The sequence below is a fragment of the Protopterus annectens genome, chromosome 2.part2 (assembly GCF_019279795.1).
Source record: "Protopterus annectens isolate FY-2018-M chromosome 2.part2, PAN1.0, whole genome shotgun sequence".
Taxonomy (NCBI): domain Eukaryota; kingdom Metazoa; phylum Chordata; order Ceratodontiformes; family Protopteridae; genus Protopterus; species Protopterus annectens.
Window position 1 is genome coordinate 383279883 of NC_056730.1, and position 16822 is coordinate 383296704.

At 40.3% G+C, this 16822-nt stretch overlaps 1 protein-coding gene across 1 annotated transcript in view; it reads right to left on the reverse strand.

Annotated features, from left to right (window-relative positions):
• Positions 1-16822, reverse strand: part of LOC122795939 (chondroitin sulfate proteoglycan 4-like) — a 923439-nt gene that overhangs the window by 270038 nt on the left and 636579 nt on the right. The gene's annotated exons all lie outside the window — the stretch shown is intronic.

Consider the following 16822-nt stretch of genomic DNA (forward strand, 5'->3'; position numbering starts at 1 on the left):
GAAGGACTGTCCTTGCAGTCAGCCCGGACTGAAGAGATAGATGATGGAAGTAAAGGGAAAGATTCTTTTGTTTGTCCGGGGTTAGAAAGGCCATCTGGGATGCTGTATTCAGTCTTACTCCCAGAAAGCACATGTCTTGAGAGGGTACTAGACTGGACTTTATTTCGTTCACAGAATACCCCAGGCATCTTAGCACTGCTATCACATACTCCAAATGATGAAGAAGCTCGTCCCTTCCTTGAGCCAGTATCAGGCAATCGTCCAAATAAGGATAGATTTGTATTCCTTTCAGCCTGAAGAATGCTATCACTGGAGCCAGAACTTTTGTAAATACTCTGGGCAGTAGATAAGCCAAAGGGCAATGCAGAGAACTGATAGTGAGAAGTCCCAGTCCGAAAACGCAGATACTTCCTGCAACTTAGCCTGATAGGAACATGAAAGTAAGCCTCCTTGAGATCCAAAGTTACCATCCAGTGATCCTTGCCCAGTAGAGGTAAAAGCTGTTGTAACGTCAACATTTTGAACTTGGGAATGTCCAGATAAGTGTTGAGGATAGATAAATCCAAAATCGGTCTCCACGTGTTCCCTTTTTGGCACAAGGAACAGGCGAGAATAAAATCCTAGGCCCCTTTCTGGCAAAGGAACCGGCTGTATGGCCCCTATTTGGAGTAACAGAGAAATTTGCTTGTGAGCCTCTATTCTTTGTTGAGGAGGAATGTCTGGCATGCCTTTGAAAGGAGGCAAGGTATGGAAATAAAACCTGTAACCGTGATGTATGATATCCAGTACCCATTTGTCTTGGGTAATCAAACTCCAATTTTCTTTGAAAAGTGCCAACCTTCCTCCCAAAGGTGCTGCCAGGCGAGAAGGTTCTGGCAGCTGAAAAGGTAGGTCATTGGGTCTGTTTACGAAAGGACTGACCCCTGCCCTCACCCGAAGACTGTGCAGGAGAACTTCCTGTCCTAGGCCTGAAAGAGCCCTGACCTCTACCCCTGCCACGTCTAGATCTACCCCTAGACTGGGAATCATAAGAAGGATACGTCCACCCTTTAGTAGGCCAATTTCTACTAAACTTTGGAGGCTGAACCTGCAAAAAATCTTTAACAGTCTGCATAGACTTAGCCTTGTCTTCCATTTTCTTTAAAACTGCCTCAACAGGAGAACCAAACAAGACATCAGATTGCAAAGGGGCATCCAAAATCCTAGTTTTAACATGGTCAGACAAATTTTGATCCCTCAGCCAGGCATGCCTGCGAAGAACTGACCCAGTGGCAGCCACCCTAGACGAGGCCTGTACAGCATCAAAACCACATTGCAAAGAATGCTTACCCACCTGTTCAGAAACATGCACTAAATCTTGTAACTCTTTACAATCAATACCTTCCGCCAGAGCATCCACCTTAGATTTCAACTGTGAAAGGAGATAATTTTGATATTTCAACATGTGAAACTGGCAATTCAAAGCTCTCATGGCTAGAGTGGAAGAAGTATAAACTTTCTTTCCCCATCTATCCAAGGCCCTGGCCTCTTTATCTGCAGGAACCGGATTCTTGACAACAGAAGCCTTTACACCCTTAGGCCCCTGGCTAACAGTTTCTGGGTCTGCCCTAGGACTCTTAAAAAGATACTTATGAGCTTCAGGCACCCTGTAATACCTATCCGGTTTAACAGGAGCAGGAGGCAAAGAATCAGGATTAAGCGAAGCCTCTGCAAACACATCTTCCACTACATTCAGAACAGGAGGTATAGCTAAAGGCCTATGCTGGGGTAAAAACAAAAATTCCCTAAGCCTTTTCCTGGAATCAGAGAAATCCTGACCTTCCCATTTAAAATGCTCTCTCATGGAGTGCAGGGTCTCTGAAAAAGAAAAATCCTCAGGAGGAGAAGCAGAAGGAGTAGAATCATCCACATCAGAATGAGAATACTCCTGCAAGTCTTCAGCCGAAGACTCAGACACATCCGAAGCCTGCTCATAATCCCCTAACACAGGTTCCATCCTAGGCCTCTTATCAGGAGGGGGCATAGAGCCTCTAATTAAAGTAATTAAATCTTCTGCCATTTTAAGCATGTGCTTTTTGGGCACAGAACCTGAAGAACTAGGAGTGACACCCACAGAAGCAAAACTAGACCTGCCTCTAGGGGAAGCCTTGGAAGCAGAAAGAGAGGGCCTAGACACCTTAGGAAGGGAGGGGAGTACAGTTACCTGAGAAGCCCCTACAGCCTGACCTGCCTCCTGGGAGGCCACATCCTGTAAAAACACAGTCTCTCCCTGGGACTCCATAGAGGCCTCCGTCGGAACCACCGGTTCCACTGACGTCTCTAAAGAACCGGCGTCCGGTTCGGATGACTCCTCTAACCTAGGTTTAACTGCCTTGTTCTTGCGCTTCTTTGAAGAAGCCGGCGTCGGAGCATCCGACGGCATATTGTAATTGTACCGCTTCCCAAAGACTAACCTGGCACAATCCAACCTACGCTTTATAGAGCGTTTATTAAACCTAGCACAAAAGCGACACCCAACAACGTCGTGCTCAGGTCCCAAACAAGGTATACACAAATTATGGTAATCCCTATGCGGTATCTGTTTCCCACAAGAAATACAGTTATTCACTTTTTCTGACATCCGGTAAACCACTGAGGCAAGAAAAAAACAAAATATTCCCCAACGGGGTACTTAACCAACTCTGACTTCGGTCTGAAACTCCGAATTCGAAAAATTTCAGAACGCCGAACGGCACTTGCAACACTGCTTCTGCATCGGACCATGCGGCAAAAAAGACTGAGGATATGACGTCGGTCATGCGCATTTGTACCCTGACGTTCTGATGTCAGTCAAATGCGCCTTGACCGACGTCAGCCTTATACTCTGATATTCGGGCCGACCGAGGGACAGCGGACTACCCAAGTGTTAGGACTGCAGCAATGTGAGATGAAGAACATCATAAATATGCTTCAACTCCTGTAAGGCCTTACCCCTTTCTTGCAGAGACTTAACTAACTTCACAGCAGCAGCACCAAACAAAAGCTTATTATCCAGAGGAGCATCCATAAGTTTATCCTTGATATCATCAGGCAAAGGCTGAAGTCTGTGCCAGGAATTCCTCCTCAAAACAAATTCAAAGGTAGCAGCCCTAGAAGAAACATCAGCTGCATCATAGCTACATTTAATGGAATGGCAAGCAATTTGAAAGGATGTTCCTAAGAAGGCAAGAGCACAGGCCTTATGTTCCGAATCAGGATGATCCAAAATGGCTTGACAGGCCCAAGAGAAAAGCCAGGACATACCTGGTCATACATGTCTGATAATTCACAGCTCTAAAAGCTAGGGTAATAGAAGTATACACCTCCTTACCTAGCCTCTTCGTGGTTCTGCTGTCCTTACCACAGGGAAGCAACTTAGCTGAAGGCAGGAATTTGGAAGGCTTATCAGAAGCCACTGACACCACAGAAATGTTAGCAGAGGGACACTTACAAAGAAACTTGCAGTCATTGGGCACTTTATAAAATCTATCAGGCTTGTTGGGAGTCAGGAGCCTGAGAAGCAGTGGAAAAAGCATCCAGCAAAGCAGCAAGAACCAGAAGAAACGCAGAGGGCCTAGGAGACTCCATCCGCAGAAGCTCATAGTATCTCTTCTAAACATCAGACACCTGACTACAGTCCCATTTGAAAAATTCCATCATTATGGAAATATAACCAAACAAAATCTCCTCAAAAGGAGAGTCAGGACTGACAGACTCTTCTTCAGAACCATAGTCTAATGGAGAAGGAATCTGAGAGGAATAGGTAAGTGACTCCTTATCAGAGTAGTCATAGGTTCATAGGTTCATACTAGGCTATCTGCCCGAGGGCATTTACAAGCCTAGCCCATAGTTTTGTGGCTTACGCCACCCCTTTAGTATGGGGAACTATACCCATTATTTTGCTGTGCCTCTGTTGAGCAGTGACACTGAGGTAATCCCTGGGGTATATCTGCGATCTCCCATCCATTGGTCAAGATTTCTCTTGAACAAGGCCAGCGAGGTGCTCTGCCTCACATATACCGGGATTTTATTCCACAGCATAGGGAGTCTTTGGGTGATGAATCTATCCCTCCAGCACGTCCTATTAATAGCCGTGTCGAGGTTTAAGTCTCCGCCCTTGTGGCTCTGACGGATCTAGATTTTTGAGATGAAGCATATTCATCAAATCTGGGTTTGACATGGCCGAGTATGTTAGGCAAAGGTCACCTCTGAGCAAGCGGTAAGCGACTGAATAGAGCTGGAGTTCTTTCAGTCGGGCAGCATGGGACAGATGTTTGAGACCCTTTATCCTTTTGGTGAGGAACTTTTGTGGCCTCTCCAGCTGCTGCAAGTGTCGGGTCAGATACATTCCGAATGGGGCATTGTACTCAATCATTGGTCTGATGAGTGATGAGTATAGGGAGACTATGACCTCCCTTGATCTAGATGAGAATCCCTTCATGATAAGGTGGGCAATGTAGAAGGTCTTCCTAACTACTTTAGCTACATGGGTGTCGAATGACAGACTACTATCAACCTGGGTCCCCAGGTCCCTGATAACTTCTTCTGTACTCAGTGGATTGCCACCTATTTGGTAGCTAGGGGTAACCTTGTTTTTCCCGAAGGGTATGACTATGCATTTTTGGCATTTAACTTTAGGCCATGGCTCTGGCACCAGTTATCCGTTTCTGTGAGACCCTTCTGAAGGATATCTGTGTCAGATGTGTTTTCTACTATGGCCCAGTTTGCAGTCATCTGCAAACTTTGTCAGCCATAACCCTCCTGTGTTTGCTTGTACTTCGGAAAAGTAGATGCCAAACAAGAGTGGGCCCAGGACTGAGCCCTGTGGTACACCACTTGTGACAGGCTTTGAGTCTGACATGGCGCCAGCAACTCTGACCCTGTGGGTTCTGTCACTCAGCCAGTTTGCAACCCATCTTGTGATGTATGGGTTAACATTTAAGCTGATGAGTTTTTCAATGATACCCGAGTGGGGTATTGTATCAAAGGCCTTCGCCAGATCGAGGTAGGCTGTATGGACTGCCTTTCCTCATCAATGGCTTTGGTGACTGTTTCGAAAAAGTCAACCAAGTTTAGAAGGCATGATCTGCCTTTGACAAAGCCAAACTGGGATGGATCCAAAGTCTGCTAATTCCCTATGTCTTTATTTATGAGGTCCATTATGATCCTCTCCATGGCTTTGCAGATAAGGCTTGTCAAGCTAATGGGCCGGTAATTTCCAGGGTCGGTGGAGGCACCGCCTTTGTGAAGTGGGACCACAGTTGCAGTGCGCCACTCGCTGGGTACGTATGCAGAGGTAAGACTATGATTAAACAGGTGTCCTAGCTGTGGGTTTAATTCCTCGTTGAGTTCGTGGAGCACACAGCCGGGGACACCATCAGGTCCCATGGATGCTGTGTTTTTTGCTTTGGAGAGAGCAGTTCTCACTTGGGCGTTGGAGATGTTTGGGGGGCTGCAATCGCTTGGTATAGATATCTCTCCTTTTGGGGGGGAGGGGGGGGGAGTTTGCACTGAACCTGTCAGCCAGTATGTTGGCAATGTCTGTAGGATCAGTAATCTTCACATCATTTTGAACTAGTTCTGAGCATATCTGGGAGATCCCTAAGCCTCTTAAGAGGGGTAGAATACCAAGGAGGAGCAGGAACAGAAACCCCCTGTGAAGGCTTCAGAGCCATAAGGACACTAAACAGACCTTAAGTGAAGCTTTACCATTCACTCAGAGGATCCTTAGTAGCAGACGAAATGCATTTAGTCTTCTGCTTCTTTTTGAGCGGGACGTCAGCCTTAAACAATTTAGGAGGCTCTTATCCCCGATGACACTCTATAATGGTAGTTGGAACCTCTTCCCTTATTAACATCCGGGGAACACCCCTAGGCCCTTCAGTAATTATCAGCTGTGGTTCCCCCTGTAAATCCTAAGCAGACATCTGCAAGGCCTCCATGGACATGCATGGAGTCCTATCCATGCCAGCCTCAGAAGTGGTTATGGCAGAGGAATCCGAGAAGGAAACTGGATGATCCTCTGGGCTTTCACCAGCCTCAAGAGAGACATCTAGTGGAGGTGGTACAGCCAAAGAATCCGATCGAATTTTCTTGGTCTTTTTCTATGCAAATTGCTGACCCTTGAGCCAGAAGATCCCTCCATAGTGTCTTTGGCAAACAGTTGAAGCAATCGGTTCTCTATGTAAATCACAAGGGAAGAAATCTGACTAATGAAAGAATGACAAATCTCACAAGATGCATCATTGTGGGAAGTGCCTAAACAGAAAACACTGCTTGTGATGATCTTTATAGGGAATCTGTCTCCCGCACTGGCATTTTCCCTTTTTGGATAACATGAAACCAACAACCAGGACAAGGCAAAATAAAGATAAGAAAATCAAAAATCCCCAACGGAGCACTTATCTGAAATCAGCTGGGTAACCAGCAGATGAACGAGAGTTCAGAACGATGATCAGAGATGGCGTTCGGACTGGTGGCAAAGAAGTTCTGATAGTGCATTTGATCGTCACCTTTATGCCCTATGCCATGTGCAGGGAGCATACGTGTGATGTACGGCATACCCATTACAGCCTAAATGCTTTGATATACTGGTCAGATGTCGGGTTGCCCAAGGCAGGAGATCCCTATTGTAAAGAATATTACAACAGTGATATGGAAGGACATCAGTAATAACAATTTAGGAAATAACTCAACTAGACTGGGGTCTTCAGAAGCCATAGGGTTACAGATGCTCTTTGATGCATTTTAGATCATTTCCCAAAATTTTAATCCAATGGTGTCTGAACAAAAATAATGCGTAAGAAAATAATTTCAGTCTTATTTTTTTCTTGAAAAGAAGGCATATGTCCAAGGTTTAATGTTCAAAGCTAATGTACCAAGACACGCGCGTGAGACTGTGGTGCACGGTCCTGAGTAAATGAACGATTAAACCAAACGGACCAGCACTCCAGGCAGGAGAGATAATATAAATAACTTTTTATGAGGTAGCCAAAAAACTACCTAAATAAACTGTGACATACAGACCGGTTTCGGCATAAAAAGCCTTTATCAATGTCAATATTTTTTCCCTTTATATAAATATGTTAACCAGCTTCCCATTTTGAGACCACTTAAATACCTTTTTCAAAATTGGTATAGTCCAACCATTGGTTAATCCATCAAATATGATTTAAGGGCACCATTCCACAAAAATAGAAAAAATAGAAAAAACACTTGGAAAAAACATATGCTCTACAAATATTACAAATGTTTCATCCACACTGTCATCCATGCCAAACCCTATGCTGATTTGATTTTTTAAGGCTCATACATATTAATTCTTTTATGATTAAATACAAATTATTTGTGATACATATGTGTGTTGACACACCATTATAAAACTATGGACCAAAAATGTCATCATGTACCTCATATTCATTTAACCCAGGTTTGAAAAATGCCCCCAGTTTGGTAATCCATTTGCTCTCCATATTGTTCAATTTTGTGTGCCATCCCATTTTAAATTTTCTTGGTAATTGAATTTTGTCAATGATGACAAACTTAAAACATGCTTCCTTATGCTGTTTAGTATGTTTATATAGGGCACTTGTGACTCGTCTGTTTCTAATGGCACTTAGGTGTTCACTAATTCTGATTTTTAAGGGTCGAGAAGTCTGTCCAACATAAAATGCCGAACAATGACAAAAAGCTAAATAAATGACCCAGTCTGACCCACAATTGCCAAAGATGTTAATGTCGTAGACCTTGGGGGTATTTTTACTACTAAATTCTTTAGTCTTGTTAATATGCTGACAAGCCCCACAATGTCCACACGGATAACACCCCACTAGGGGCTCTCCAGAAAGTGTTGTCTGTATAACCGAGGGTGGATTAAATCTCTTATAATGTGTCAGCTGTGATTGAATAGACCTCCCCCTCTTATACAAAAAAACACATTTATCTGGGAGAACCCTGTCAAAAATAGGGTTAGATTTTAAAATATCCCAGTGTGTGCTAATAATGTCCCTAAAATGAGATGTATTGCTCCCATAGGTGGTTACCAGTCTGATAGGTTGTTGATCCTTGTTACTATCATTTGCCAATTGATGGTTATACTCCAATAATTCAGTTCTGGTTTTCTGTCCCGCTAATTCCACAGTCTTATTTAGATGTTGCATATTATATCCCCTGGCCCTGAATCTAGATTTCAAGTCCTCCTTGTGTATAAAATATTCACTTTCTGTTGAACAAATCCTTTTAAGGCGCCTCATTTTAGGGACATTATTAGCACACACTGGGATATTTTAAAATCTAACCCCATTTTTGACAGGGTTCTCCCAGATAAATGTGCTTTTTTGTATAAGAGGGGGAGGTCTATTCAATCACAGCTGACACATTATAAGAGATTTAATCCACCCTCGGTTATACAGACAACACTTTCTGGAGAGCCCCTAGTGGGGTGTTATCCGTGTGGACATTGTGGGGCTTGTCAGCATATTAACAAGACTAAAGAATTTAGTAGTAAAAATACCCCCAAGGTCTACGACATTAACATCTTTGGCAATTGTGGGTCAGACTGGGTCATTTATTTAGCTTTTTGTCATTGTTCGGCATTTTATGTTGGACAGACTTCTCGACCCTTAAGAATCAGAATTAGTGAACACCTAAGTGCCATTAGAAACAGACGAGTCACAAGTGCCCTATATAAACATACTAAACAGCATAAGGAAGCATGTTTTAAGTTTGTCATCATTGACAAAATTCAATTACCAAGAAAATTTAAAATGGGATGGCACACAAAATTGAACAATATGGAGAGCAAATGGATTACCAAACTGGGGGCATTTTTCAAACCTGGGTTAAATGAATATGAGGTACATGATGACATTTTTGGTCCATAGTTTTATAATGGTGTGTCAACACACATATGTATCACAAATAATTTGTATTTAATCATAAAAGAATTAATATGTATGAGCCTTAAAAAATCAAATCAGCATAGGGTTTGGCATGGATGACAGTGTGGATGAAACATTTGTAATATTTGTAGAGCATATGTTTTTTCCAAGTGTTTTTTCTATTTTTTCTATTTTTGTGGAATGGTGCCCTTAAATCATATTTGATGGATTAACCAATGGTTGGACTATACCAATTTTGAAAAAGGTATTTAAGTGGTCTCAAAATGGGAAGCTGGTTAACATATTTATATAAAGGGAAAAAATATTGACATTGATAAAGGCTTTTTATGCCGAAACCGGTCTGTATGTCACAGTTTATTTAGGTAGTTTTTTGGCTACCTTATAAAAAGTTATTTATATTATCTCTCCTGCCTGGAGTGCTGGTCCGTTTGGTTTAATGTTCAAAGCTGACAAAATAGTAGCTCACAATAAACTAACAAGGCCAATTGTGAGTATACACAAATTCCACCTTCCTCCCTACACACCTCCCCACCAAAAGAAAGATAGCCACTGCGTGTGCATCCCTCTGATGTAAGATTGGGGTGAAAGAAGAGGTTCAAATGACCGCAGTCATGTACTTCAAGTGACTACTGTCATACATATACATATCATGCCTCCTCACTCCTTACCCCTACACCACAAAAGCAGTATCTGTATACTTGCCTGATGTATGACTGCAAAGGAAAATTAAAAAATAATGATCACAATTACAGTAATTTGCTTTTGCTACTCGTGGGCAGTACACAGTCTCTGCAGTAGCTACAGTAGCCTTCTCTTTATACCTCTGAGGTTTGTGAAAAAAGTAAAAGAAGAAATGACCACATTGTCCTCAGTCCAAACACAAGATATAATGACCTTCTGTGCACATCTCTAAGGTTTGATTGTGATGAAAATTATAGTAGTAATGACCAAACAATCCCCCCTGCCTCCCATAAAACAAAGAACCTTCTGTACATACATCTGAGCAGTTCTGGTTTTTGGTTTGGCTGAGAGCAAAGGCTACAACTACACCCATGTCAAAGCCCACTTATACAGTGAGGTGTGAGTGCCACAAGTCTCCTAGAAGTTCTAAATGTCTGAATGTTCTGTGATATATTTTATGTCTTACTTTTGAATACAGTTACTTGTTAACTGCATTTTTTTACTGCTACTCAGAAGAGTTATGTAAGTGTCCATACTGTGTATATGCCCTGGTAAAAATCAGTGATAATTCACATACACACGCACACGCACGCACACACACACACACACGCACGCGCACGCGCACACACACACACACACACACACACACACACACACACACACACACACACACACACACACACACACACACAAAAGCTGCATTTTCAGCTTCCGGGAAGACAGATGAATTCCATTTCAACTGCTGCATATTTCTGAGGTGCGGGCGTTAACCAGAGCACATGGACATACTTTGCATAGAAAAAAAAACAGCAAAATACTGTGAAATCAGGGCTACTAACTGCATCAGAGAGGGAATAAACAGCTGTTTATACACACATCCTCCTCCTGCCAAACCACCAAACATGGCCACCAATCATGTCTAAGGCCAATGTTTGTGATGGTAAGTGAAAGAAAATATGGCCAGCTTGTTACTGTTAAATTCACTGCAGTCATGCCCCCATGCACACAAGTGTAATAGCAATGTGTTTGTGCTAGACAATGAAAGAAATAATCGCCAGCTTGTTACTCTTACATTGCAAAACACATACACACACAAACAAGCCATACCAATACTAGTTTTGCGTTTATTTCAGTTAATGTGGAATGCATTAAGGAAAGAAATTCATTGTTGGTGCTCAAATTTAGTTTTCCTTGCATCCTTACAACATACCTTTCCTGACTAAAATAGAACAGTAATAGCCGTTTAGGAAATAACTCAGTTAAGTTGCGAAACCCAGAAGCCATAGTGTTTTGCTATACATTAGTGACTGTTTAGCAGCTGTTTTACAGCAGCAGGGGTTTAAGTCACTTTTACTCACCCGTCACTGTCCCTGATTTCAGACTGTCCCTGATTTTGCCTCATAATTTTACTCTGTCATAAAAAATTTGATTTGCTGGTAAATCATTCAAGATTACAGACAGTCGATAAATCCCAACATCAGTGTTACATAATTCTTATTGTCCAAAAAATACATGTTGATGCAAAATGTGTTACTCTATTCACTTTTTAAGTAAACTGAGTAATATTTAAAAAGTACTCATGATTTTGAGCTTTTATTCTGCTATTATTTTTGGCTCTGCCCAGACTTCCTGAGCAAAGAAGTTGAGTCGTAGTATCTGAAGTTCTACTAGTACTTGAAAATCATCCCTGAAGATCTGAAGCATCAGCTCTTCTTAAAATCCAGGTAAACACTGAGATCGGTCCCTCTGGGTTGCTGATCTCTAGCGCTTACCTTGCTCATGTTCATCCACAGATTATCAGCTTTATCCTAACAGGCTTATAACAAAACCCCATTTCAGATAAAGAGCATAATCTGAAAATTAACAATTTTTTTTCCCTCATTTTCCCCAACCAGCAGCAGCTTTTGTGAGGTCCCACACAGTCAAGGATGATTAAAAGGGGGAGGGTGCACTCATGGATATAGGTGCCTATGATGTTAATTTTAGTGCAGAGAATGTCCACCAGCAGAATGTAAGGGCACTATGTCAGTGGTAAAAATTAAGTGAAGTTATGAAGCTGTTACTAACAAAACACTGTTACTACAACCAGCGATATCTTTTAATTTTACAGGAGATATAAATAATAACTATTATTACTCATCTGATGTATTAAGTACTCAAGACTGCTGTACTGGCTTTTATTGGTTTGACAAACATGATACAAAATGCTAAAATAAGGTAACTCGTTGTGGCTGGGGATCACTCAGGACCAGGGGGACACCAAAGATCACAGGGTTAGCTGGCTTTGGTTCCTAAAGCCAGCTATGACAATTAGGTTAATCAGATTTGGGAGACAGGAAGAAAGCAAGGGGGGAGATAAGGATATCCAACTACGAGAGGGACTGTATGTGGAACAAAAGACCTACAACAGGTATGCATTACTGCTGAAGAAGAGTTGCTTTGAAATGACAGACGTGGTGACAGTTGAGGCTACACCCCAATCCTATGTAAGGATGGGAACAAGGGGGTTAGTGATGATCTTACGGTGACATGGAAATTTAGCAACTAAAGATATTACAGTGGAAGGATGGTCCTTGCAAACATCAATAATAAGTAGGAATATGATAAATAAATCTGCATAGAGAGAGAAACATTACTATGTCAGGAACTGCAGATGATTTACAAGTTGGAATCAAAATGAGACTGAACAAAAAGAAAACAGAAAACGTCACAGTATGAAGCTGAAACCTGATGGTAAAGCAGCTGATCTAAGATCCTTTAAAACTCTGTAAGAAGATGGCACACTTTAAGAAGAAACTGCAGACAACTGTACAAGACAAATACACAAAAAGTCAAAGTTTCAGGAAAATAAGTAATCAGAACTATCACAGCCAGTCCTTTTGCAAGAAAACAAAGAGTATGAAAGTTATGATAGTCTGAAGTTGCACACACTCATAAAGCTGCGTCTCCAGTGAAGTCATACTGCAGGAAAAACAATGTTAAAAGTAAGACTATATGTCTGGTGTACTTGCTGTCTTTCGGCTTTTTCCGTTTAGAGGTCACCACAGTGGAACTCCGGTCCGCTAATGATTGACAGTAAAAAACGATTAAAGAATCAGAGAGGGGGAACAAAACAATACTACCGGAACTACAGGGGGAAGGTCAACATTTCCTAACTAGTGAGGTATTGCGGATTAATGACATTGACCAAGATGATGCATCCCCTAAAATTATTAGCAATAAGAATGCTGATTTTATGATCTACAATTATAGTAATGTGTCTTTTCAGGATAATATTGCTGATATTTTTGAGAAAGGGTTATCTTTTGTTCCCTGTAAAAGTGGGGGTCTTGATGATGCCCTTATTGATTTGAAATTGTACACAAGGAAACTAAATTTCCAGTTTTGGTTCAAGGACTGTAGTTATGCTATGGATGGTAAATCTTGTAAAAAAATCAAATGTATTTAACCCTCCCCTTTGCCCTATTGTCCAAACTTTTGAAAAAATGTGTGAGTTGGATATACGGAGATTATTTAAAGGAATTAATAGTGTGGATGATTTAATGAATCTAACTAGATCTGAAATGCACACACTACAAAGTGTTTGTGATAACCACACTATAAGGACTATGAAACCTGATAAAGGGGGTGGGTTGATTATTATGGATAGAAATACATACACAGAGAAAATGTTCGAGATTTTACATTCAGACACTTATTGTCAAATTAGTGTTAATGAGAAGAACATTCTATACAGAAGGGTGGAGTTGATTTTGGAAGAACTACTCCTTAATAGACAAATTACATTGGATGAACAGTCTTTTATGGTAGTAAAATCACCAAAGACACCTACAATCTTCGGTATTCCGAAGATCCATAAAGATCTTAGGAACCCCCCGTTTAGGCCTATTGTGGATGCTAAGGCATCCAAAACTTATTTTATAGCTAGATTCATTGATATACAACTTAAGAATGTTTTGGCCAATTGTCAGTGGATTATTAAAGATTCTTGGGATCTTTTAAAGAAACTTAATAAGGAAATATATAAGGATAGCCTTATATTTGTTACAATAGACGTGAAAGATTTATTTTCTGTCATTCCGCCTGAAACTGGTATTGAATGGTTATACTCCTATTTACGTCGCCATACTGACTATGAACACAACCGTATTTTGACCATAAGAACATTAATGGAACTTGTCTTAGAGACTAACATTATTGTATTTGAAGAGCAGCTTTTCAAACAGTGCAATGGTGTAGCAATGGGGGCAACTTGTGCCCCCATTTTTGCAAACTCTGTCCTAGCTTTCTGGGAAACAGAGTTTATTTTTTCTAGTCCATATGAAAATGCTGGAAATTTTATGGTCGATATTTGGACGACATATTAATCATATGGGATGATACAAAATACCAACTTGGCAAGTTTCTTGAATTTATTGAGGGTAGTACTGACTTTTTGAAATTTTCACATGTTTCTTCACATGAAAAGATTAATTATTTGGACATTACTATCTATAAAAACACAGCAGAACAACAATTTGAGACTACAATTTTTAGGAAACCTACTTATTCTAACACATTATTGCATTTTAGTAGTTTCCACCCCATTCACCAAAAGAAGGCATTGGTAAAGGGACAGGGGGGTAGATTGTCCAGGATGGTTTCAGAGAATTATGAATTCCTGAACCAAATTAAGGTACTTAAGGAGATGTTAATCAATAGAGGATACCCCGGTAAATATGTGGACAACATCTTCCAGGAGGTTATGGAGAAAAGGGAAAATAATATTTTCTTTCCTTTACTTGGTAAAGGTACTAACGATATTGTGGTACATACTAATGGTGAGAGCAATATGTTCAATAAAGTAGGTATTTCTAAGTACAACATTCATTATAACAACATAGTTAATATTATTCAGCATAAATGGAATTTATTCAATACTGATGAAGAGTTGCTCAATATTGTAGGGGCAAGACCTAAATATGTTGGAGAACAATAAGGCACAACATTTTGGTACTATGGGTATGTTTAAATGTGGATTTTGCTCACAATGTCAAGTTATTTATGAAGGCAAGGAAATATTTATACCCAATTATGGTAGTTTTAAGCATAAAAAGAAGTTTACATGTAGTAGTAAGGCAGTAGTTTATATAGGGAAGTGCACCAAATGCCCTTGTTTTTATATTGGCAAAACTATTAATGCCCTCAGGAGTAGAATATACCAACACCTTTATGATATTAAGAAACAAGATACAAAAAAAGTATTGGCTGTACATGCCAGTAATAACCCTGGACATTCATTCAAGTTTTCTGTGCTTGACCAAGCCATTTTGGGAGAAAGAGGTGGTTCATTAAATGACTTTTTAGAGTCCAAAGAATTAAGATGGCAACTGAAAACAAATGCATCACATTATCCAGGGCTTAATTCTAATATTTCAGTTAGTTCCATCCTTAGATTAAAAACAGAGGGCTATTTGCAATAATATTGGTGTTGTATTATATTATGGTGTGGAGGTTATGGGCTGATGCTTGAACCCAATATAATAAAACAATATAATAAAATAAAATTTTTTTAGGGCATGTTTATGTAACTTTAATTGTTTTGTATATGGGTGTGTTTTACTAATTGATGATGATTTTATTAATTGATGATGATGTCAGTAATTATATATGTTAATTTGTAAGGGGAGAGGGTATTTATTGGGTCAGTGTGTGTATTCATTGTGATTCTGATGAAGTTTTCTATTAAAAAACGAAAGCGCTAAATCCAACATTTTGATGTGGATCTATCTGTCCTTTCTGGTGGATTAATGATTGGCAGTAGATTTTTACGAATGCCGAGGTGCCAGTTCTATGTACTTAATCCTATTAAATTCTCTGGATGTGGTAAGACCACTGAAGAAACTACATATATACATTGATTGTTTTAGAAATAAAAGGATTCTAAGAAATGAAATGTTACAGCATTAAAATATCTTTATTTAGCATGCACTAAAGTTTTCATTTTGATGTAAACAGCCCAAGACATGCCTAGCATATAACCATTCACATCAAGTTTTATAATTTTAAAACAGTGTCACATAACAGATGCTAACCAACACGTACACACTTTCTGACCCAAAAGGGGATATCACATATGGCTATATAACCAATGTTAATCAGTTAGTTACAGTGATTTGCAGGTCATGTGGTACATAATCAGATAGGATACAGAACTCACAGAGATTAAACTACATAGCTTGTCTGTTTGTGTTACTTACTAAGCCCCGTTACATGAAAGGGAGAGGGGCCACTCAATGGAACAAGCTGCAAAGTGAAATGGATAGTGGTCACACTAACAGACAGGTTTCACTCTAGGTCAATACATCACACCAACCTGGAGTCCATCTTCAGAGTAAATCCATACGGGCAGGTTGCAGATGTAATAACATTAGCAAACACAAATCCCCGCAAAATGCACAGAAATTCTTTTACATAGGTCATAGATTTTTATTAGTAAGGACACAGAAGTCACACAGAATAAGTTAACAAGGAGTTTATGGACTCCTTACAGAATGTCTTCATGCTACATGTCAGGCAATAGTGAAGGCAGTATTACAGTTTCTTCAACTGAACATCGCATACTCACAAGTGTTGGATGAATCACTGTTTCACCCTTAGGAATGAGTGATAAAACAAACTGCAACCCCACCCTCAAACACATCTAGGCATGGTTGATGAACTTTAAACTACATGTGTTTGGATACTAAATGTCATTTGTTAGACCATATTTGAATATTGTTTCAAGGTGACTTGAAATGGCTAAGCAGTTGATAATCTTTATGTACAACCCCCCCCCCGACCCGCTCCCCCCACCAATACTGCAATCTCCTAATTATCCCACAGCAGCAACTATATGTAAATGCTGCTGAGATGTACAAATCAGCTTGATTTGGTTATGTATTTACCAAGGCTTCTGCACTAGCCAAGAAAAAAAAAAAAAGCAAGGATGTGGAAGACTCTGCTTTTAGACATCCGTTATTTCCTTTCTCCTGCACATATTGTACAATTCTTCAGAAATGTTACGTTAAAATTATTCATTAACATTAACAAATTAGGAAACAGTCTGAAAACCGTACACTTAACCCACTGGGTAAAACAACATAGATGGCACAGAAATACTTATGTGGGTCATAACTCTTAATTTACATGCATTACTGTTACAACTGTAAGCTTTTTGCTTCAGGCATGGCCAGGCTGATTGC